The sequence below is a fragment of the Neovison vison genome, chromosome 11 (assembly GCF_020171115.1).
Source record: "Neovison vison isolate M4711 chromosome 11, ASM_NN_V1, whole genome shotgun sequence".
Lineage (NCBI taxonomy): Eukaryota > Metazoa > Chordata > Mammalia > Carnivora > Mustelidae > Neogale > Neogale vison.
Window position 1 is genome coordinate 8,845,495 of NC_058101.1, and position 25,891 is coordinate 8,871,385.

Sequence of the window (25,891 nt, forward strand, 5' to 3'; positions counted from 1 at the left end):
CCTAACCATATCTGCTTTTGTACAGATGACATGACAAGTCTAAATCGAAATCTACCAAATTTAGGGAAAACACTGGTTCACTCAACTTCCGATGAACACTCGAGGCCGGGAACCAAAAGGCTGCTTCCCAAAAGTCTGCTGGTTTCATTTTCATATGGGAACTTTGCAAGTGCTAGGATAGTCTTGTCAACTGTGCTGATCATTTCTATTAAGAAACTGCTAATAATTTCTACAGTGGTGGCAGGTTAAAGAACTACTCCAGGCTCTGTATTTTCAAAGACCTCTGTGAGAGAAATGTCCGTTTCCTCAGGCAAGCTTAGAAGTCAGCTTTTGTTCCCAGGACTAAAAAAGGTGATACAAAGCAGTAGGAGTGATACAGCTCTCTCGCTTTCTCACTACATATCTTAACCCCCCCCTTTTTTTTATTTTTTGCAATTGTTGCCCAGTCTTTATGGGGCCACCCACTTGTGTTGCATTTATTTCTTCATTAACACCATAATCATCAGGGCACCAATGACTTAATACTTAAGTCCATGAATACACGGGTGGGGAGCTGACCTCAAGATGACCATTCAGTTGTGTACCTCATGAATGACCAAGAGTTAACTTACAGATATTTAATCAGCAAAATATAAAGACAGCAAACAACAAAGACACATTTCAAGTCATTTTTCCTTATAAATAAGCCCTAGCCTTTAATGGATTATACAGGCAACTGAGGATAACCAATGGAGGCATAAGCACAGGAAAAACTGCAGGTGTTAGGTTGCATGCTTCCACACCCCCAAGCACCAGACCAGAGTACACTGGCCTCCAGATTACACACCTTTAGACCAGATTGTAAAAGGAGACGTGGGATCAACATGGGCATCTCCCTGCATCAACAGCCTTAATGGGTGTAAACAAAATTGAAATATTAGTTTCATAGTGCACTCAAATAAACAAGAAAAAATTATTAGGTAGGAAATGCTGCTTAATTTTTTATGTTTAAACAAATGCTTTCAAAGGAATTTTACTCTTGGATGGGCCATCAGGCTACTACTACTCCCTAAACTGTAGGCCCCGGATGCTCTCCTTTGCCATTAGAGGTACTCTGGTTGCAAGACTGGGAAGTACTGGAACGCTGTGATTTCTACCCACCCATCAGCTCCTAACTAACATAACCGCTGTGTTTAGTCATCTGTTGCAGGCAAGTTTGTGCTTATATTCTGTCTCCCACTAGAGGGGGCACTCTGTGAGGATAGGGACTGTGTCATTTAAATAGTACCCCTACCACTGTGCTCAGCACATGGCTTACCGCACCACAAACAGGGTAAGACTTATGGTACTTTATGAATATTCCAGTGCAGAATTGATTACAAGCAGAATTGTGGAGAAGTTTCTGTCAAAGTTCTCAACACCCCCACCTCCACATTCTGCTTGCAGAGCCCAAGACCCCCATCGTCTCTTCTCCTTTCCCCTTTTCAAAGCCCCTCTTGATTTGTCCTTTATGATATAACATAAATGACTAATAAAACCTGGAGTGTTCTCCCTAAGAGATAAATGCATATTTGAATAGGGAACAAATCCTTAGACAAGAGGGAATTGCAGGCATCAGTCAGTGGTTGGAGAGAAATGATTTTTGTCATAGAGCATTCCCAGTTCTCTGAACACACAGACGATGACATATCCCAATGACTTATAAGGCCAGACTTCAAGTAATCTTATGCTGGATCACATGAGTCAGACTGAACTCACTTTTTCATGGAAAAAAAAAAAAAGAAAGATTTTCAAAGTCCAAAATAAGCAGTAACAGATGGTATTATACGCTGTAGAATCCACTGGGATTAGCTACGTAGATCTAAGTCTATGGCAGAGAAAGCTCTGTTCTCTAATCTATTAAAAAAAAAAAAACACTTTAGCCTGATGGGTTTCACTTTCCTCTATTAACTAAGAATCTTAGGCAGTTAAGAGCAGAGATTATTTAACAGCGTCTCTCTAGGTGCCGGGAACTTTCCTCAGTGCTTTCAACATCGTAAGTCATTTAGTTCTCACATCAACCCTAAAAAGTAGGTACTATTATATTTTAAAAAATTAAAAAAAAAAAAGATTTATTTGAGAGAGTGAGAAAGAAGGAGAGAGAGAGGGAGAGAAAGAGCAGTCTCTTCGCTGAGCCCAAAGTTGAACCTGGGGCTCTATCCATGACCCTGAGATCATGACCTGAGTTTAAACCAAGAGTCAGAAGCTTAACCTACTGCACCCCCAAGTGCCCCAGAAGTCAAAACTATTATTATCCTCAGTTTACAGATGCAGACATTGAGGCAGAAGAAGATAAACAGCTTTTCCAAGGTCCCACAGGGACTAAGCAGCAGAACAAGATTCAAACTCTGATATCAAATTCCAGAATCTGCCTTCTTCACCACTTCCCATGAGCTACAAAGCTCTTCCAGGACGAAGACTTCATTCATTCACCCTTGCTGCATGTCTGATGTCACAGCAAACACTTATGAAGTGTCATAATAAAGAAACTGCACAATATGAAACAGCTGCATAATGAAGAAATTATGAAAATCATGATATGTGACTTGTTTGTCCAACTTTCTCTGCATATAATAAAGATTTGAAAAAGACTTATCTAAACTTATTCATCTTCAGGTGATTTCATTTTTTGTTATTTTTAAAAGATTTTATCTATTTATTTGTCAGAGAGGGAGAATGTGCCCACGAGAAAGAGCACAAGCAGGGGGAGCACAGGAGGCAGAGAGAGAAGCAGGATCCCGGCTGAGCAAGGAGCCCAATGAGGCACTCAGTCCCAGGACCCTGAGATCATGACCTGAGTTTAAACCAAGAGTCAGAAGCTTAACCTACTGCACCCCCAAGTGCCCCAGAAGTCAAAACTATTATTATCCTCAGTTTACAGATGCAGACATTGAGGCAGAAGAAGATAAACAGCTTTTCCAAGGTCCCACAGGGACTAAGCAGCAGAACAAGATTCAAACTCTGATATCAAATTCCAGAATCTGCCTTCTTCACCACTTCCCATGAGCTACAAAGCTCTTCCAGGACGAAGACTTCATTCATTCACCCTTGCTGCATGTCTGATGTCACAGCAAACACTTATGAAGTGTCATAATAAAGAAACTGCACAATATGAAACAGCTGCATAATGAAGAAATTATGAAAATCATGATATGTGACTTGTTTGTCCAACTTTCTCTGCATATAATAAAGATTTGAAAAAGACTTATCTAAACTTATTCATCTTCAGGTGATTTCATTTTTTGTTATTTTTAAAAGATTTTATCTATTTATTTGTCAGAGAGGGAGAATGTGCCCACGAGAAAGAGCACAAGCAGGGGGAGCACAGGAGGCAGAGAGAGAAGCAGGATCCCGGCTGAGCAAGGAGCCCAATGAGGCACTCAGTCCCAGGACCCTGAGATCATGACTTGAGCTGAATGCGGATGCTTAACCGACTGAGCCACCCAGGCGTCCCGATTTTAAAGTTCTAGAATATGTGGACTGTGGAATATGAAGACCACTAATAAATAATCACTAATGTTAAAAGTTTTTTTCCTGTTTGTTGATGCTGGTGAAATGGATAATTTTACGGCATGTAACCCCATTACACGTGAGCGAGGACAGCTGCCGTGCCACTGTAATCTAGAGCTGGAGAGCTTTAAGTGTCCTTGGAAGTCCTCTAGCCCTTGTTCTACACTACAAGTTATGTGTCCTATTTTTCACTTGGGAAAATGTTCTGTTGTGTATTCAGAGGCTAAAATTCAAGGAATTTTAAATATTTGGCTGTGTTTTTCATGGGTGAGTGGTTTCTGCTTACAAAGTGGGAAATAGCTTCTAAACATTAAAAGGGACATTATTGATGGCACTAGAACTAAGATATATGTTAGGAACTCTATTAAAAATTCCTTATCCAGTAACCTGACTTGGGTTTGGGATTTCGTTGTTTAGAACTGACCTAAACAAATCATTTTCCTTTGTATTTTTTTCACAGAGAGATTTGGGTCACTTTGTCCACAATGAAGCATTTATAGAAACTCTTAACTATTAACACCATTTTGTTGCATGCCCACCAAACTAAATAAGTGTCACACAATGGACTCTACCTTGCACTATTAAAGCTGATAATTAAACATTTAAAGGCTTTTAGTCAATATTTCCTTTCTTTAAAGCACTTTCCAGGTGGTTTGAACTGGCTGGGACATCAGGGAACTGGGTTCTGAGCACTGACTCAGTTGCTTGCTTGTTCTGGGACCTTGGGAAAGCCACTCAGTCTCTTTGGATATTAGATTTTTTTCATCTTCTAAACTAGGGATTGGATTCAACTTCATCATTCCTTTCTGCAGTTGTCCTGATGACTAATATATATACGGTAACCTAAACAGTGTTGGTCTCATCTGAAGGGATAATCAGAAAAGCAAATGTCATCTCCTTTAAAGTTCCTCAATCCAATCACCCACAAAAAAGTTGAGGTTTCTCAAAGCATAGCTATAATCAGGCCATTATAGTTTGTTTTTGTGTATCTCTCTCCCCTAAAAAAATGTGAAATGTGAAAATTCAAATGTATGCTGGTGTGAACGCTTGCTTTAAAATCATAACATCATTAATATATTGAACCATTATAAAACCAGGCTTAAGTATGCTGGTCCAAAAGATAATCAAGCATTACCAAGAAAGTTTTCAGTAATCTCTATGTTCAGTCTAAACTTGTTATTTATTTGAACTACCCCGTTATACTAGCTAGTCTTCAGTTTACTGATGTGCCATTTGACTTATTTTTTTCCTTGCCCTGAGATAATTTGACCAGCCTTAGAAAAATATTGGAGGGGGAGACAAAGCATGAGAGACTGTGGACACTGAGAAACAAATTGAGGGTTTTGGAGGGGAGGGGGGTTGGAGGGGTAGGTGAGCCTGGTGGTGGGTATAACGGAGGGCATGTATTGCATGGAGCATTGGGTTTGGTGCATAAACAATAAATCTTGGAACACTGAAAAAATAAAATTAAATTAAAAAAAGAAAATAAATTAATTAGAAGGTAAAAGGAATGGGGGAAGAAAAAGAAAAGGATTATAGTCTGTTTAGAAAAGATTAGCTAACTTGATTTCCAGATATACCTTAGTAAGTAATCAGCAGAAGCATTTTGAATTTTGAGCAACTGTAAAGAATACAATTAATCCAGAACACCTCGGTGGCTCAACTGGTTAAGCTTCTGCCTTCAGCTCAGGTCATGATCTCCAGGTCCTGGGATCCAGTCCTGCATCAGGCTCCTTGCTCAGCCAGGAGACTGCTTCTCTCTGCTTGCTGCTCTCCCCCTCCCCTTCTCTCCTGCTCTCTCTCTCTCCCTGTCCCTCTCTCTGTCAAATATATTAAAAAATCTATTTATCTATCTATATATTTTAAATTTATTATTATATATTATATTAATATATTAATATATAATAATATTATATATTATATAGAGAGATTTTTAAAATATATAATATATATATATATATATAGCGACTCCAGGGAGAATTTTCACGAGTCCTTCATTGGTGCTTCTGAAATGTGTTTTCAGAATAGATTCACATTCCAGGCACCGTCTTGTTTGAGCACCATCCTCGAAGGAGAAAATGATCAACCAAATTTTGGAAAGCATTCATTGAAAAAGGAGATCGTGCCAAAAATATTTCATGGGAGACTTGAAATATTCCTGTTTAGCAATAGCATTCTTACCTAGCTTCCTCAACTCAAGTTAACCTGATCCCATGATTGGTAACTTGTGTTTATCTTTGCAGCTACCGAGTCTGCCAAACCTATCACTACCCACATCTTCCTTCTGCATTTGAACCATGTATCCTCAACGACACTGAAACTTTGAGCAATCTTGCACACAGTGTTGGGAGGATATCATTTCCCAAACCGTAAAGTATGTACTAAGGACAATCCCTCACCTTAGTCCACATTCTCATATTTTATGAAATAACTGTATTACTGTTTCTCATTTATGATTCATCAATAAACAATAGCTCTTCTTTAGCAATCCCCTTGGTGGTTCTCTATAAACATTTGAGCTAAGAGCAGTTTACGCCATGATACTTACCTGTCTTCCACATTCTGATATTTAGGCCTGGGTCTAATTTATAAAATAAAAATGTAGACTTGGACTTATTTTACCTTCATGCAATCCTAATTCAGTGCTACAGAGCAGACTCTGCGGTCAGATAAACATGGCTTCCAACCCAAAGTCTGAAGGGATGACATTCAGCAAGTCGTTAAATAAAGGAAATTCTAGTTCCTTGTGTGCAAATCTGGGGTAATTATAACTACCTTGAAGGATTGACCAATATGATGACTGTATGAAAGGCAACCAACACACAACAGAACACTCAGTAAATAGTACAAATGATTATCACTATCAATGCTGATAGAATTACTCAGAGTTGCTTATTTTTTAAGACCTAAATCAAACCAAATATTTTTTTTCATTTTTTAAATTTGTGAATTCTTCTTTTTTTAATAATTTTTTATTTTTTATAAACATATATTTTTATCCCCCGGGGTACAGGTATGTGAATCGCCAGGTTTACACACTTCACAGCACTCACCATAGTACACACCCTCCCCAATGTCCATAACCCCACCCCCCTTCCCCCAAACCCCTTCCCCCCAGCAGCCCTCAGTTTGTTTTGTGAAATTAAGAGTCACTTATGGTTTGTCTCCCTCCCAATCCCATCTTGTTTCATTTATTCTTCTCCTACCCCCTTAACCCCCTCGTTGCATCTCCACTTCCTCATATCAGGGAGATCATATGATAGTTGTCTTTCTCTGCTTGACTTATTTTGCTAAGCATGATACCCTCTAGTTCCATCCACATCATCGCAAATGGCAAGATTTCATTTCTTTTGATGGCTGCATAGTATTCCATTGTGTATACCACTTCTTCTTCATCCATTCATCTGTTGATGGACATCTAGGTTCTTTCCATAGTTTGGCTATTGTGGACATTGCTGCTATAAACATTCAGGTGCATGTGCCCCTTCGGATCACTACATTTGTACCTTTAGGGTAAATACTCAGTAGTGCAATTGCTGGGACATAGGGTAGTTCTATTTTCAACATTTGAGGAACCTCCATGCTGTTTTCCAGAGTGGTTGCACCAGCCTGCATTTCCAATGGAGAAAAGACAGTCTCTTCAATAAATGGTATTGGGAAAATTAGACAGCCACATGCAGAAAAATGAAATTGGACCATTTCCTTACACCACACATGAAAATAGACTCAAAATGGATGAAGGACCTCAATGTGAGAAAGGAATCCATCAAAATCCTTGAAAACACAGGCAGCAACCTCTTTGACCTCAGCCGCAGCAACATCTTCCTAGGAACATTGCCAAAGGCAAGGGAAGCAAGGGCAAAAATGAACTAATGGGATTTTATCAAGATAAATCAAACCAAATCTTAAATGAGCTTCTGATGAGTAGCAATGAGCTATGTCAAACATTCTAATTATTTGAAAGTATGAATATTTGTAATTTGCGTGGAATTGTCAAGGAAGACAACCTAACATGAAGGACAGTATCCTCTTATCCACAGGTGGCACTTCCATGAAGCAGCATTTCTTCTAATGATTTAAAAAGTTTGTCCTCATACATGAAAACATAAATGATATCACTTAGATTTGCCAACCATCCCACCCAGGGTTCTGACCCAGAAAATGTAAGAGGTTATGACTATAGTCTTTCATGTCATGAGTCTAACTTTATAAATTAGTAATTTTTCAATTTCAACACTTATCATTACAGGCATTTTCAGGTGTACTTCTTATTTAATCCTAACAACTCTGTGAGATTGCCATTATTACTCCCCAACACCAGTGTTGGCTACTCATTGGCCATGAGCTATCCGAGGAAGGGGGTGTGGCGTATAACCACCTCCAACAAGGGCATTTCTTCTGTCAAGGGGACAGCTATGAGTTGTTACCAGTCAGTACTTGTAGCAGCTAAGGGATGGGTACATGGCTTGGGGGAAAGGGGTGGGCACCAGCAGGATCTACTCTAATCCCATTTTCAGGGCAAAAATGAGAATCAGAGCATTCACATGACTTTACTATGTTCATATATCTGATAATGGAAAACCAGATCCTAAATCAGACTGCCTGATTCCAACTCAAGTTCTCTTTCTACCATCCCACAACTGGTTTACTGAAGGGTGCTGGAAGGGTGGTTGTGAATCTATATGAACCTCTTATGAAGCTCTAAGTTAGAAGAATGACTTAAGTGCTTTACTCACTGTAAAAAGTAGTACTTCCTTCAGATTCTCCTATAGTTAGCCCTTTTCAACTTGAGCAGATGGTCACTTTCACCTTTGTTTTATGGGAACTAGAAAACAAATCATGGGTATTCTATCCATGTAATCCATGACTGCATGCACCCTGATCTCATGTCTTCTCAGAAATTCATTCCAAACTTGAGTCCTGTCCTTTGCCTGACCTCATGGAGCAGTTTTTTATTTCCTTAGAATAAAATTCAAGTTTGAGGCTTGGCCACACAAAGCCTGATGCTCAACAGGTCTGTTCTTGTATGCCTTATGTCTTATAGCTTTGTTTGGATGACATCCACCGTCAGCACTTGGGCTGTGACCACTACAAGGTATCACCGTGCTTGAACAACCAGAGCCTAAATTCAGTAAATTGAGGACGTTATTTTGGCTAGGGCATTACACAAGCATAGACTTGAAGGAGATCCTTGCTCTCAAGATAATTTCACATTTAAGGCAAAAGTAGAGAAACGCCTGAAATACAGAAAACACTGGAGCCAAGAGGAAAGAAGTTTATTCTAATTGAGAGAATTGGGAAATCCTTCTTGGAAAGAAATGGAATTAAACTGGATTTTGAATATTGAAGGAAATTTGAAAGACAAACATTTCCTTCCCAAAAGCAAAGGTCACAACTGAAATCAGGAACTAAAGAAGATGGATAAACATCTGGAACCAAGATCTAACAGCACTAAGTTCAGAACTACAGTGAGGGTCAAATTTCGGATCCAGAGGATAAACCAGTCTAAAACCAAAACCAGAAACTGGAGTCACAACTAGAGACTGATAGATAACAAAGATAAAACCGAGAAAAATAACTAAAGCAAACTAGAACCTAAAGATAATATGGGAAGTTTGACATGGAATCTTTTTTTTTTTAAGATTTTATTTATTTATTCATTTGTCCAAGAGAGAGAAAGAGAGCATAAGCAGGCAGAGGGAGAAGCAGGCACCTTGCTGAGCAAGGAATCTGTTGAGGGATTCGATCCCAGGGTCCCGGGCTGAAGGCAGTGCTTGACCAACTGAGGCCCTTAGGCATCCTGACTTTCTTTTATCCTGATCCTTTCTTTTATTGAAAGAGCTTTCTAAGAACTTAGGAAAGGTCATTAACAGGAGGCAGAAGTGGGTCATAAGGTTGTTTCAGCCTCACTGGGTCAAAGTCACCCTGAGGCTTCTAATCAGGACCTAACCACAACTACTCTTAGGATTGGTGGGTCATGAAGACATTTTGTCCAAGAATCACTTTGGAGAAGCAAAGCGTCTTACTTGCTCCCATTCCTAGAACAAGCCCACTGATTAGAAGAACAAGATCCTCTTACACTGGGTCTGGGTTCTGGAAAGTGCAAAAGGAAGGGGTCATCTTCTTTGACATCTTAGGGCTAGTATCACAAGTTAGCAATGGTCTTTAACATCACAGAGTCTTCCTCCGCCCTCCCTCCCTTCCAACCATCCTTCCTTCCTTCCTTCTAGCTGTCACTTAGCATCTCTCATGTGCCTAGTGGCCCAGGCATTACCACATTGAAACTAATTTACTTTCAACTAATTGAGTGTCCTAATTTGTAGTAAAGAAGGAAGAGGAGATGGGGGGGCTGTGGAGAGTAAGAAGGAGATACTTTGAGTCGACATCTGAAAGCATTCCTTTCAGAGAAATATGCCCAGGCATAATGTATCTTAATAGTCATGATTCAGGGCTCTCCAGGTGAAGCAAGAGAAAGAGGGGGGGGGTGGGAAACAACATTTCCAAGTGCCTATTTGAACCAGGCACTGTGCCAATTATTTTGCTTGGTTATCTCCATTTAATCTTTTTCATTGTTGTAACTTGGTAAGTTTCCAAAAGTAAATTCAATCAGAATAAAAAAATGCTTCCTTTAACTACATGCGTGTGACCTAAAGTGTAGCTCAGTTTGGCATTTTGGACCAAGTTGAGGGTCTTCACTGATCTTTCTTTCTTCTTTGTTTTTTTTTTTTTTAAGATTTTATTTACTCATTTGAGAGAGAGAAAGAGAGCATGAGCAGAGGGGAGGGGCAGAGGGAGAGGGAGAAGCAAACTCCCTACTAAGCAGGGGCCCCTGACAGAGAATTTGATCCCAGTGTCCTGGAATCATGACCTGTGCTAAAGGCAGTCACTTAATTGAGCCACACATGCACCCCTTCACTGACCTTTCTTTAGTTTCAGATAACAATTAATAATCTCGGCTCTAGGGCGCCTGTAAGGCTCAGTCACTTAAGCCTCTGCCTTTGGCTTAGGTCATGATCCCAGGATCCTGGGACTGAGTTCCACGTCACGCATTCTGCTCAGTGGGGAGCCTGACTCTCCCTCTGCCTTTCTTTCTGCTGCTCTCTCTCTGTCTCTGTCTCTCTCAAATAAATAAACATATATATTTTTTTAAAAAAAGAATCTCTGCTCTTATGAGATTAAAACTCTAATTTGTTTTCTTTTTACACAAATGAATAGCAAATACAGCCTAATTCATGGATGGAGAAGGAATGATAAAAGTGTATCATTTATTTCTGTTTTTATTGGACTACTACCCATAACTGGTATCACAGCTCAGAAAACCACTGGTATAACAAAGTATGACCATATACAGTTCCTGGGGATGAAAACCATTACTGAAACTACTGCTTCGTCAACATTGAGGGACACTGTTACATCTCAATGAGACAACTGTCAGCTCTAATTTTGAAAATATCCATACAGATATAATTAAAGATGAAAGTACTTAGTTCATATAAAGACCTAAACAGTTTAGCCTTTGCTTAACTACAATGTAGAACATTTAATTCAACAAAGATTTGGTATCTGAGTGTTTCAAGATGTTACTGAAATAGCCAGAGTTTCAAAAGACTGTTTTCAGAACATTTGGCAGAGAGATTCAAGATGACAATAATAATCATATTATTAGCCTGGGTGGCTCGGCTGGTTGTTTTTGGCTGTGGTTACAATATCAGGTCAAGGGATCAGACTCCACGGCAGTCTGACTGAGGATTCGCCCCCTTCTGTCCCTCCCCCAACAAGTAAATATATAAATCTTTAAACAACGATAACAATAAATAAAAATATTTTAGATAACCAGATGCTAAATAATTTAGAATTTTTTTTATACTAGCTGTCCTGTTGACTCAGTCAGTTTTCTATTAATTGAAAATTTTTTTTCTTTTTACATCTCTTATTTTCCTCGAGTAAAATGTACCTTGACATAAGGTTTCTTGGGTGCTCAGCCCTAGGAAGTTATCGTTACACAAAGAAGGTGGTGAGAGGAAATTCCTCCGCTGGAACTCATTACAAGACCCTCCTGAGTACTTTTACTTGTAGCACTTGACATTGGTTCAGTCCATTCTCATCATTGCTATTCATCAAATATCTTTTTTGATAAACTGATTGTCTAAAAACTAATTGTTAGCAGTAGTAATATAAGCCAGTACTGTGAAGCCTCTTGGAGTAAAACAGTGAGTAAAATAAACACAGTTCCTGCACTCACAGAGTTACAGTCCAGAGGGCTCAACATCCCCCCCTTAACCCCAACTGAAGATTCTGAATTTCTAAGAATGCAGCCCTACATTTTCCTGAGCAATTATTCCCATCTCTCTATCCCTTAGTCTAAATTGGTGACCTTAAAAGTAGCCTTTGTGGGCACCTCTTAGCCTGGGATGCAATTGAGAGCTGACAGGCCTGTGAAATCAACGAGAACACATTCAGACAGGAAATGTTTATTCTGCACTAACTATAAAGTAGTTGGTGGGGGTTACAATTTTGGCAACAGTAGACATGTTTTTAGCTCTCAGAGAATTTTATATTTTAGAAGGATGGATGTTTAAAAAAATAGATACTTAAATTATCATGTGATACAGCACAGATCCATGCAGCACAGTAAACACCACTGGACACAAGCACCCAATGAGCTCTTACATCTGCTTACAGAACCCCACTATCTGTGGCCTTGAAGAACCCAGTGTCCTGTGTAAACTAAATCCATGAGTTACCAGGATTATTCAAAATATCTGTGTTCAATCTTTATATTCATCTCCACAGGTAAGACTTTAAGCCATTCTGACGGTTTAGTCTGCAGAAAATCCAATCTACAGATGACACATGGTGAGTACATTCCGTGGTCGTCTGGGCTCACCTGCTCACCGGTGTTGTGAGTGGGCATGGCAAACCCAAAGCAGAGATCTGGTACTGCCAGCTGTGTCTCCCAAAATGTTTCCCGTCACATGGTAACGTGACTAGAAGAAAGTCATATGGCCTTCTTTATCTTTGACAAGAAATAAACAATCTGGACCAGAAGAAATAGAAAATTCTGATTCTGCATTTAAGCACCAGGTAGAGTACCAGGCAGAGTGAGCATGAAGACTGTCTTACTTTATTCCATATTCTTTTTATCTCTCCTTCCTTTTAGCTGCCCCTTAATCATAAAATGAATAATACTTAAAAATTCACTTATGAAGCCAAATTCCGTATATCAGATGATTGCTCACTATTATAATTTATTAGGGCATTAATTTATGGGCAAAAGAGAATCTATCTTACTTAAGCTTTTATGAAATACCTCTAAGAAATATTTTATTTACTCCCATTTTAAAAGTTTCACTATCTTTGGAGATATAAAGTCATGTTTCTATTAGCAGATAAAATATCTTCATGAAATTATGAATGGAATTAAATTTTACTTTGGGAAATCCCAAGTAGATTTTTTAAAATGAAATAAACCATTGACTCTTCTTTGCCAGGTGTTGTGACAGGTATCATGCTGTGTTGTACAACTATTGTTTTTATTTAATTCACGCCATAATGTTGTGGGGAAAATATGGGAAAATATTACCTTACCTGTGACATTTGACCCAGCAACTCTCTTTCTCCTCCTCAGCTTACTTTCTTCCCTTGGCTTCCAAGACATGGCACTTCCCTAACTTTCTTCTACGGCAGCCTTCAGCCTCAGAATTTGGACCCCTTCTCTCCTCTACTTAGATCCACTTCTGTGAACTTGAAGTGTTTTTCATACCTGATAGCTCCCACATTTATATATATTTAATACCTGGTCCCATCTCCTGACTCCAGACTTGACTATCCAACTGGCTTCTTGGCATCTCACTAGGCAGCACTAGGAAACTCAGACTTAACTTGCCCCAAATAATGTATGGTGCTTCCCAAGAGTTTCCATTTCTGTAAATGAAAGCTCTGTTATTCCAGTTGTGCAGTCTGAAAACTCAACTCCCCCATTGTCCCCATGCCCTTTTGATTTCCATTCTGTCTGTTTCAGCCACCCTGATTTTTTTCCCCTTTGATCCCACCAGACAGGTCCCCACCTCAGATCTTTTACACTACCTCTTTTGTCTGCTGGAACAGCCCCCTTTCAGGTACCTGCATTGCTCTCTTCCTCTCCCCTTACCTAGAATCTTTGCTTTCAAGAAAAAGTTTCCTTGACAATCCTATTTACAATTCTAACCCTTCAATGTCCTTGGCCCCCTCTCTCTACCCACAGCAGACACTCCATCACACCTTCCCTGATTTTTCTTTTTGATACTTATAACCATATGCATATGCCATACTATATAACTCACCATTTCCTTGGTTTCTTACCTCTCTACACTGCTCCCTCCTCTTACACATACAGTAGAATAGAAACTGAACAAGGGTGACAATTTTGTGTGTTTTGTTCAAGGCCATATCCAATGCCTGCAACAGTATCTTGCACATTGTAGGCATTCAGTACAAATATGTTGAATAAACCCCCATTTCACAATTAGAGCAATTGAGATTGCTCTAATGAGATCAAGAACCTTAGATCACTGTGTGAATGACAGAGTGAAAATTAAAACTCAGTTTTTTTTTTTTTACTGTTAATATTCTGAGGGATCAGCCTTTGATATTTATTTGCTGATTTGTTTGTTTGTTCTATTTGGCATCAAGTAGCTCCAGACTTGACTATCCAACTGTCAACTTGATATCTCACTGGGGAAGCAATAGGAACCCCGAACAGAACTTGTCCAAAATGAAAGGTGCTCATTTTCATCAGCAGACCAACAGTTCTGAAAACTAGGAACTAGGTTCTCCTCAGAAATATCAAGATTTCTGCTACAGAAAAGGGAAAAGACAGGATCAGAGCTCTTTTCTGGCAGGACCAGGTGAGGTGGTCCTTCCCTTGCCCTCCTTCTATCAAGCTCAAGACTGTATGTGCCATATACCCTACTTTTCTAAGATGTTATTACTGTACATTATTGATGCCTTGAGGCAACAATAGATGAATCAAATTTAATATGGGAATTAAATTCTAGGAAGAAAAGATTTATGAGTTGTAGAGTTCACATTGAGTTACAGTTTTTAGCAGTACTTAGAAAACCTTTTTCTTTATATGATTATGACATATGGGACCATCTATTTCTATTCTTTTTAAGAGTTCATATAAAAAAGAACAAAATCATGAATGGAGAAATTGGAAAATTGATGAAAACTTGATACACATATATGTATTTTTAATTATACAGAAAAATTCCTTTAAAAATTGGACCCATATTTAGTTCATCCTAATTAAATTAATAACTCAGAAGACTGGAATAGAATTATGGTTAAGAGCATATGTCTTTTGGATATTTAAATTTCAATTCCCATTCTACTAACTACCAGTTTGTGATCTTGGGTGAGTTACAATTCAGTAGATAATCCATTAAAATTGAGATAAAAAGAGAACCTACCCAACAGTGTTGTTGTGAGGAAGATTCAGTGTGTTGACAAAGGTGCTGCCATTATGGGGCGCCTAGGTGGCTCGGTTGATTAAGCTTCTGACTCTCAGTTTTGGCTCAGGGTCATGATCTCAAGGTCCTGAGATTTAGCCTGAGTGCTCAGGACGGAGTCTGCTTGAGATTCTCTCTCCCTTCTTCTCTTCTCTTCCTCCTACTCATGTGCTTTCTCTCCCTCAAATAAATAAATAAATGAAATCTTTTTAAAAAAAGAAGTATTGCTATTATTATTATTATGGACCTTGATCTCCACCTATAACAATGTGACTGGAAATTTGTCTCAGTGACAGGATGGAGGAGCTGGTCAAAGCTTGCAAGGTAGTACTGAAGGACACGTCTGCAGTCAGATAACAGAGGGTTGAAGGCTCAAACCATCAGAGATTGCCAAAGATTATTGTTATGTGGACTTGTGGCACATTTCATCCTTTCTATATCTTATTTCTCAGTCTAAAACAGGACACCATGTTTTAATAACTACCTCAAAATACGGTAAAGAACTCGATTAAGAAGAAATTAGGTTAATACTAGTAAAGCCTCCAGATACAGCTTAGTGCAAAATTAGTGCTAAGTTATTGGAAGAATTAATTCTTATAAGAGATAAACGAAATTAAATTTCCAGGTGGAAATTTTAAAATGTAGGCCAAAAATTATTTATAATATGCAGCCTTACATACTTCTTTCCTGGGAGGGGGGAAAAAAAGGAAGGAAGGAAGGGAGGGAGGGAGAGAGGGATGGATGGGGAAGAGAGGGAGGAAGGAAGAAAGATCTTTTACTAGGAAAGTTTCAAACTTTCCATTTCTTATAAGTCTGCTCTGTCATCCCATACTAAAGGAGACCAGTTGTCAAAAGAACTGATCACAAGCGGAATTCAAAAACTCTTGATAGTTTCTAAGTGTGGTCCATGGACCACGTCATCAAAATTGGCAGCGGCTGATTGTTAAAATAGAAGGAACTGGAGCACCTCCTATGTTTGCTGTGTCCAAAAGTGGACAGTGGGTTGGGAGGTGTCTACATTTTGAAAAATTTCTCATGTATATTGTGGTATTCCTTCAAGTTAGAAAGTTACTGTTGTGAACTGCAACAAGGTGTTCTTAAATTTTTGAAACAAAACAAAACAAAACCTCTTGATAATCTGGGCAGATTGTTCCTCAAACCTCTTGAAGAGAACTCATTTCCCTTTTTACAATGACGTAAACCCATTCAGAGTCCTGGCAAGAAAACAGAATGTTCTTGTATTCATTACTGGTGTCATACTTATTCACCTAAACATGGGGATGTACATTTTGGAATATCTTAAGCAATGGCAGAAATCAGAAAGACTAGACCTTCGTCAAAGGGGACCCAATCCTTAGAAATATTGCCTAATCTCTATTTTTTTCATCATCATTTGTTTGTTGGTATCCTGAGTCAGGAGGAAAGGCAGCAGAGCATTACCTAGCAGTTGAGGCATCCCTTCCTGTGCTAGAACCTTATCCCCCCAGTTCTCTCCTTTTCTTCACCTAGAAAATAGAGAAGTAGAACTTCAGACTTGGAAGGGATCTAGAAAAACTGAAATAAATGTAAAGCCCTTAGCCAACATTGGGCCACATAACAAATACCATTATGTGGTAGGTACTATTATGAAAGTTGACAGAGATCCAACCAATCCTCTAAAATAAATAATCTACCAATTTTTGTTAAACTCTAATCTAAATAAATGCAATGTTCCAAACTAAATCTCTAATCCTCTACTGAAGTAGTCTATTGTTTTCCAATTTCAGAAAGAATGATGGTAAATATCATATCAGAAGAATATTTTTTTAAGATTTTACTTGTTTATTTTAGAGAAAGAATGAGAGAGAGCATGAGAGGAGAGAGGTCAGCAGGAGAAGCAGACTTCCTGCTGAGTAGGGAGCCTGATGTGGGACTTGATCCCAGGATCCTGGGATCATAAACTGAGCCGAAGGCAGTCGCTTAGCCCACTGAGCCACCCAGGCGTCCCAGAAGATATTTTTTAAAAAGATAAATGATCCATGTGTATTTTTGTAGTTTCAAAAAGTCTTCTCTGACCAAAAGATGGTATCATTCCTTCCTTCAGGAAAGTTGCATTTTAGTTGAACACTTACCTTGGAGATTCTTTGATGGAATTTATTTTTTGGGTAAGAACAGATCCTTAGTCCAGTTAAAACACAAGTTATAAAGTCTAGTTGTTCAGAGGTAGAATCTCCCAGCCTCTCAGCTCATGGTCTGTGGGACTGTAAGTACCTCTCTAAGACTCAGCTATTTTACCTACAAAAATAAACAATAAAATCTTTTCATAAGATTGGTATAAAAATTAAGTATCTAAAATCACATAAAAAGCTAGCACATTGCCCAGCCCAAAGCAGATTCTCAATGTAAATTTGAATTTCCACCCTCCTATCGTCTCAAAATTCAATAACTTAGACATCAATACACATGTCTATAATCACTCACAGAGTCATAATTTTGATTTTGCAGACTGCTTGCACTTAGATCACTGGTAACTGAAGTTCCGAGAACCTAATTGTATTTACAAGGTTGCTGATGTGCAGAGCTGAGAAGTCAGGGACCAGATCCCCTGTGCTGGAACCCAGCAGATGGCCCACTCTCCGTTCCCTTCCTCAGGGGTTCTCAGACAGCCAACACCGGGATGATCTATTCTTTACTAAGCAATTGTCTTGGAATTGCCCTATGTCTGTGGATTATTACTCTGGCCTTGGAAACGTCAACAGATTTTAAATTGCAGGAAGAAGTCATAAGCGCGTTCCTTACTTTCTCAGAGTGGATCTTCCACATAGTTCTGATGACTCAGCCCCTTTGCTGCAAACACCTGGCCTATCCCGGGTGCTGTGAAGCATCACGGGATATGAAGTCTGAGGTCTATCCAAGTAACTAACCAAGTCTCTGCTAAAATTAAGTTCCCACAAGAGTAGGGAATTCTATCAGGTTGTTGACAGGACTGTGGTAATTGTCTAGATTAGTACCTGAGTTAGGTTGGTTTGTTGACAGGGCTGTTGTAATTGTCCAGATTAGTACTTGGCTCATAGTAGCCCTCAATATACATCGTTTCAATGAGGGAATTCTCCTTCATATGAATGGGATTCTGACAATGACTTCCCATGAAATCCCAGACAGCCATGATGTGGTGCTCGTCAGAGTAGTCTTAAACTTTGAATAGCGGACTAGGAGTTGTCATGATAACTTTCCAACAAAAATGTAAACTATTTTAGGGCAGGATTGTGTCTTGCGTCTTGAGGAAAGAATACCTAACATGTTATGTATTGAATACCAAAATCACTTCCCTTTGAGGAATTACTTTTGTCTAAATTATCAAGTCATTTTATAGACACAATTCCTTTCTAGAAAAATTCAGTCAATCTGGTCCACAGATCGTGGTAGGTCACTGGAATGCCAGTATCCTAATCTATAATCTAGTCAGCAAAATTCTGAGGGGGAGGGTCAGAGGGCTTTTTCAGCCAGGTTAGGGGGACACCTCTGCACAGAGACCCCACCTGCCAGCGACTTCACTGCCGGAATCTCTTCCCGGCTCCCCAAACTCTTTTTTATTTGTATTTTATATTTTATGTATTTTATATATAAGTGTGTTATATTTTATATTTCTCTTGTATTAATGTTTGTCAAAGCAGCATTTTGAGTACAGAAATATTCACAGGAAACTTTACAGTATCACCCCTTAGCAAGGAAAAAAAATAGAATTATTGTAAAACAAATTTTCCCAATCAGTTTTGGGTAAACTCCAGTTTGGGCTTTTTGTAGTTGTTCCTCTGATGACTGCTCTTCTAGCAGTGTTTCTAAGTAGCCCAAGCACCGGCTAAGGCTACTGTGGCCACACTTCAGAACTACAGAACAGGATGGCTAACCCCAGACCTGTACTCATACAGCCATAAAGTTTTAACCTGGAAATGCAACAGATGCCAACATGCATAAATGTTTGTAGAAAAACATTGCAGCTAGCCACTTCCAGTGGAAATTAGCTCATTGTACAGTGTGGCAACTAAAGGTCATAACCAGAACACAAATAGTGTTTTTCCTGCAATCTATTCTTCAATAAAAGTGACCTCCAAGAAAGCAGGGTCTTTGGGGGTACATCCAGCACCTAGGTCTTTGATTAACATATGGTAAGCCATATGCTATTAACTTCCCACAACACCATGGGGACTTAATATCCTGTTGTTGGATTGAATGCACTTTCTTGTGGCCTTTGTAAGGATCTTAACATAGTAGACATCGTGGTAGAATTAATAGTGCCCAGAAGTGGCAACCAGGCACCTGACTACCATCACCAAGCAGCTGTGAATTAATAACCTCTCTGAACCTCCTCTCGCTCATCACAAAATTAAGAGTTGGGATGGATTATTTTTTAGACCCTTTATACTTGTAAAATGTTATCTCTCTCCATCTTCACTTAGGCCCATTAACACATTTAACACATACCCCGGCAAGGAGACTTTCTTTGGTTGTAGCTTGGAACAGCATTCCCAGGAGAAATGAGGGTGGGAACAATAAAAGCAGACCCCAAGCTGGTCCCTGATAATGTGGAATCTACACATAGTAATTTGGGGACACAGAATGCTTCACTGGTTCAGGACATCTAGGAAAGCATATCTAGTCCATGAGATGTAAGTTCTTGATCTTTTAATACTTGATTTCTAGACCTTTAGTTGGAGTCAAAAAACACCTTCACCATTTAGTCCAACAAGAACACACTCCTAAGGCAAACATCCTTCACCACGAGAGCTGTTAGGATGGATAAAACTAGATAACTGATAGCTTAGGGGGGAAAATGGAGCCACCCAATAGAGAACAGTGCAGGTGGAAGACAGAGTCCCCGAGGGGCGAGTATGTTCATAGTCTGGCAGGTGGAACTCAGGGGCTCTAAATGACACATGGAAACACTTGCTGACCAACAATGAGCTCCTATAGGACCAAGAGACTATAATTCTTCTACTGTGGAATACTTTATTTTTCTGGATATTTATTTTATTGTAATGAAACTTCCTGATATATTATTGACCACTGCATTTTCACTTTAAGGAATCAGTGTTCATATCCTATTAGTCAAGAGGAGAGAGCTGGTTTTGACTGGAAGTTGGAATAATGATGTGGCTTCACCCTCAAGCCTCTGCTCCCAGGATTCAAGGGTAACTACTGTTCCTTTAGTGAACCCTAACCACTCTGAGATGGGAAGAGATGGGAGAGAAAGGACTAGAATGATAATGAAACTACCTGGTGCTACCTCCCTGCCCCAGAGCCTCTTATCCCCAGCCCTGCTTATAGGGCCTTGGCCTTTCTATGAAATCAACACCCTTTAGCCCTAGCTTGTAGGAAAATTGGAAAAGCCAGACTCTAAAAAAAAATAAGCCACAGTCTCAGCAGGGGAAAAAAAAAAAAAAGGAGACACTTGGCAGAAAGAAATTGCCTTCAAGAAAGCATTTTCCATGTTGTATTTGCATAAATTTGTCATGCCTGCCGTTTCACTAGAAGGGGGAACACGGTCTGTCCTCGAGTCGGCTGACATCCTGTTGACCTTTGCAGGCAAGGTCAGACTCCTTCACCTCTTATTTCATTTCTGCTCCCCTTTGGAGTCTCAAAGCCGGCAGATGATCATATTTAAAATCGTATGTGCTATGAGTGAGCAGCCCGAATTGTGCAACATTTCATTTGGCTAATATTTCAGTTTCTTGAGTCATAGCCGGACAGGCAGCTACACAACATGAAGCAGCATTTCCCAAGTCTGTGAATGCAAGAAAGAGAAGTTAGAGGTGAAAGTCACGCACGGCAGACACTCCTGGGACCACCGTCTGACTCCTTATTCTATCATGTAGATTCCTCTCCACTTAATCCAATGACATTCACTCTTATAAAATTAATATGAGCGTCAGATCTTTGGAAACATATCCCAAGACATGGAATAACAGCAATGGGTATTCAGCCTCTTCTTGCCCTAACGGTGAAAGCTCCCCACCAGGAAATGACAGTAACTGTCAGCATATTAATTCATGAGCTATTTGATGTCTCTTAAGTGATAAGTTGGGAAATGAATTTTTCACTGTTGAAATTCCAATGCTTTAGAAACTCTTCAATGAATAAATATAATTTTGTTCTCTATGTTCACGGTAATAATTTTTTTTTCTTAAAACCAAACAAATTAAGCGACTTAACAAATGCCAGTGTGCTAAGTTTCTAAACCATCAAATAGTGGGTCTACTTCATGTTTGCACTTTTTTTTAAAGATCCATTGAAGATTCATGAAAGGCAAGGCCAATATTCTCCATTTTTCCTAATTATGCCCCATTGTTCTATGTTATTATAACATGACATAATTTAATAATTCTTTCATTAGCTGCCCAAGAAATTTTACTTGAAAGGAATATATGTTTGTACCCTGGGTGTATATGTCTCATCTGGAAGATTTCAGTGCTGAAGCTATACCCCACTGCCTTCCCAAAACGTTTTCCCCAAATTCATTATGCACTTTCTGGGTTCAAAATGGCATACTATAAAAGGTGTGAGAGGAAAAAAATGTAAATATAAAGAAAAAATTTTTCAAAAAGATCACAAAATATAAAATAATCATAATAACTACTTATTTTCAAAACTCAGCTTTTCGATCATTTCTTCTAGAATTCCTTTCTAAAACTCTTCTCCCAAGTTCAACAATCTCTGTAGAGAGTTATACACAATATATGACACTCTTTCCCTGCCTTGATTACTTATTTTACATTCTAGGTAAACTCCTTAAAGGCAGGGGCCATGTGTACTCCTTTCTTTTGTCCTTATGGTCTAACTCAAAGCCTGAATAAAGTTGGGCACCATCCTCACCTACAGACCTACAAACCTGTCTCCTCATTCATGGTGTGAGCTCCTTGATAGAAAAAAACTGTTTTAGGACCACCTGGGTGGCTCAGTGGGTTAAGCAACTACCTTCAGCTCAGGTCATGAACTTAGGGTCCTGAGATTGAGCCCTGTGTTGGGCTTCCTGCTCAGTGGAGAGTCTCCTTCTCCCTCTCTCTCTGCCCCTCCCCCCTACTCATGTTCTCTCTTTCTCAAATAAATAAATAAAATCTTTTTTAAAAAAGACAGAAAGAAAGAAAGAGAAGAGAAGAAAAAACTGTTTTATCATGACTTTCAGAGCCCTGCTTAGAAATTTGGTGGTTGACACATGTTTATAGAGTTAGTAAACTAAACATATGTGGGGCCCCTAGAACTGTCACAATTAAAGATATCTTGGAACAGCCCAGACCTTATTGCACATGGCTTAAATGTTGGTATGAAATATAGCTAAAAAATTACAAAGAAGGGCCATCTGTACCCCAATGTTCATAGCAGCAATGGCCACAGTCACCAAACTGTGGAAAGAACCAAGATGCCCTTCGATGGATAAATGGTTAAGGAAGATGAGGTCCATATATACTATGGAGTATTATGCCTCCATCAGAAAAGATGAATACCCATCCTTTGTATCTGGAAGAGATTATGGTGAATGAAATAAGTCAAGCAGAGAGAGTCAATTATCATATGGTTTCACTTATTTGTGGAGCATAAGAAATAACATGGAGGACAAGGGAAGATGGAGAGGAGAAGGGAGTTGGGGGAAAATGGAGGGGGAGACGAAGGATGAGAGACTGTGGACTCTGAGAAACAAACTGAGGGTTTTGAAGGGGCAGGGGGTGGGAGGTTGGGGGAGCCTGGTGGTGGGTATTATAGAGGGCACAGATTGCATGGAGCACTGGGTGTGGTGCATAAACAATGAATTCTGGAACACTGAAAAGAAATTTAAAAAATAAATAAATATTTAAAAATTAAAAAAAAAATTACAAGGAAAATATAAGTTGGGAATAAGCCAGGAGTCCAAAGTGGCTTCTGGGCCCTATCTCACTGCCTTGGTCACACATTTCTCTTATTGTTGTGATTTACAGTTGTTGACCTTTGGTTCACCCAGTTGGTCATCCCCTTAGAGTTGGGTGAGAGATCTTGTATTTCTTCCTCCTACTGTTTTCTCCTATCCCAAAGCCCATTTATCCTTGTATACTCCTTTCTCAGAACTTGTAGTGGTTCCCTTCCTGCTGGGCTCATTATCAGCCCTTCCTCTCCAACTTCTCCCTACCAGATCACAGAGGAGTAAAGGGAGAACAAGAACTATGCTGGAGAGAAGTGGTTCCAGCAAGATTATCAAATCCTGCATGCTACATAGACTAACACTCTTGTGGTCTGTTTTCCTTTGTCGTCTTGGCCAATATGAACTCAGTGCTAGGAGAGGGTGGCAAAGAATTTTAGAAGCTCATCCTGCTAGTGATGAGTTCTGTTTCAGACACGTTGATTCTGAGGTGCTAAATGTAAGCAGGAGAGAAAGGTGTCCAGGCAGATTAAATCATGGGCCTCAAAGCTCCAGAGGGAGCTGGGTTGTTGAGCTTTCCATGGCTCCATAGCAGAAGAGATCAGAAGCAACACCTCTCTAGACCACCAGGACTCCAGAGTTCCTGGCTTAGAAGCAGACAACTTAGAAAGGCTTTTGTAAAATTTCATGGTTAATGATTGAAAAGCACATTAACAATTATACACAGAATTCTGTGACCCTGACTCTTGTTATCTCTTTCACAGGGCTCTCCCCCGCTGTCAACTCCTCACCACTATGGCTTTCTGTATTTCCTCTTACTTAAAAGAGAGAGAGAGAGAGAGAGAGAGAGAGAGAGAGAGAGAATTGTCATATTCATAGAATAAGTGAATAAGAACATGTATAGTTTTTAACATTATTACCATAGTTTTAGACATTGTTGTAAGTATGTGTGTGACCACCACCCAGATCAAGAAATAGTACATTAATATCAGCCCCAGAACATTCTTCTCAACTCCAGCCTCTTCCTCTGCTCCCTCGCCTCACATAACCACTTTCTAGTTTTCTCAACAATTATTCTCTTACCTTTCTTTATGCCTGAATTCCTAGGTAATACAGCTATTTTGCCCAGTTTAATACTTTATATAAATAAAATCATTCTGTTTCCATTTCTGGTGCCTGACACCTTTGTGTAATTTAGCCATGATGTTCCATGCAGCTATAGTTGGTTTATTTTCTTTGCCATTAGTGGTTAAGAGCGAGGATGCCAGAGCCAGACTACCTGGGTTTAAATCCCAGTCCTATCCCTTCTCAGATACGTAACCTTGTGTCTATTACTTCATCTCTATGTACCTTCATTTAGACTTACCTGGAATTGATTTTTGCAGTAGGCAGGCGTTAGGAGTCTATCATAGGTGATCTTCCCTGAGAAACAGTTTTTGAGCTGATGATTTGCTCACTTGTGGTTTATCAGAAAAAGCTCTTAGGAACAACACCCAGAAGAACGTGAAGGAAGCAGAATTGGACAGAGGGAGAACTTGAACTTAAATCTGAATGGGGAAGCAGATACAGCAGAGGCCTCAGCAGATTTCATGGGGAGCTTTTGATCTGGGATAACCTTCCCAAATGCCTCAAATTGATAGATTTGTACCCCCACACTCACCAGTCTTTGAAAATGTGCTTTTCTTAGCAAAGAGGTACAGCCTTGAGCAAGGCAGCTTTCTTAAGCCAAGGGAAATTCCTGAGGAAGGATTCTGCTATGAGTTGTCAGCAAGCAACACTCCTGGCAGCTGGAGAATTAGTACTACTACCCTGAGAAGGATATCTGAGCAAGCATGCCGGCATCCACTACAGAGTCAATCTAATCACCTTCTGCAAAAATACTCAATTGGCCCAGCACCTTTCTCCACTGCATGTATCTTTCATATTAACTGTTCACACAGGCGTCTATTTATGTGGGTTTTTTTTTTTTTCAATTCTGTTTATGGGTCAATAATCTAATTATGACAGAGTGATAGCAACACATATATTGACCAATGGGACCAGAAAAAGAAGAGGTTTGAACTATAAGATATTAAGAGTTTCTATGTTCTTCTCAGCCATTGGACCATCTCTCTCCCTCTTTGCTTTACGTGAAGTATTTACACACACCTTGTTCTTCTGGGATGCATAGTTTACTACTCATCCTTCCAGACTAAGGTGAAACATGATTTCCCCCTTAGCCTCAGGCCCTTCTTTCTTTGTGTTTCTTCAGAACCTTAAGAGCTATCTCATAAGCTGTGTAAAGTTCAAGTCCTGACTTAACTCCTATTGCTGTACAGTCTAGCTGTTTAATCTCTACATGCTTCCATTTCCTCATGACTTTTTGTGAGCATTCAATCTAAAGTGTTTCTTATACTACTATTTTATTTTATAATATTGCTTGAATTATTTTCTTTTTTTAGTATTTTATTTATTTATTTGAGAGAAGAGAGAGACAGAGAGCATGATGGGGTGGGGAAGACAGGGACAGAGGGAGAGGAAGAATCAGACTCCCCATTGTGCAGGGAGCTCAACATAAGGCTCTACCCCAGGACCCCAAAATCATGACCTGAGCTGAAGGCAGACACTTAACCAACTGTCCCACCCAGGCACTCCTGAATTATTTCTATCTTCCATTCTACATGATGAGTTTATGCACTTGTAGGTGTCATGAACCATTCATCTTTGTACCCTTGTCTCTTAGCAATAGTTTCACCATATGGACTGAACAGAAACTCCAGTCAGTATAACTCATAATCTAGAATCCAAGAGGCACATTGGCTCACCTGAAAGAATGGTCAAGGATATTCATACACAAGTCATTTGTTTCTGGCAATAAAACTCCAAGACTGGAGAATTTAGTTTAAAACTGTGAAACTAGTAATACTTTCCTAAATTCTAAGTTCCATTTACCTACACTTTCCTCTAGTAAAGGATGCCCCCCTCCCCATTATCACTGCCCTATATAGAAATGTAGATTTCCATGAAC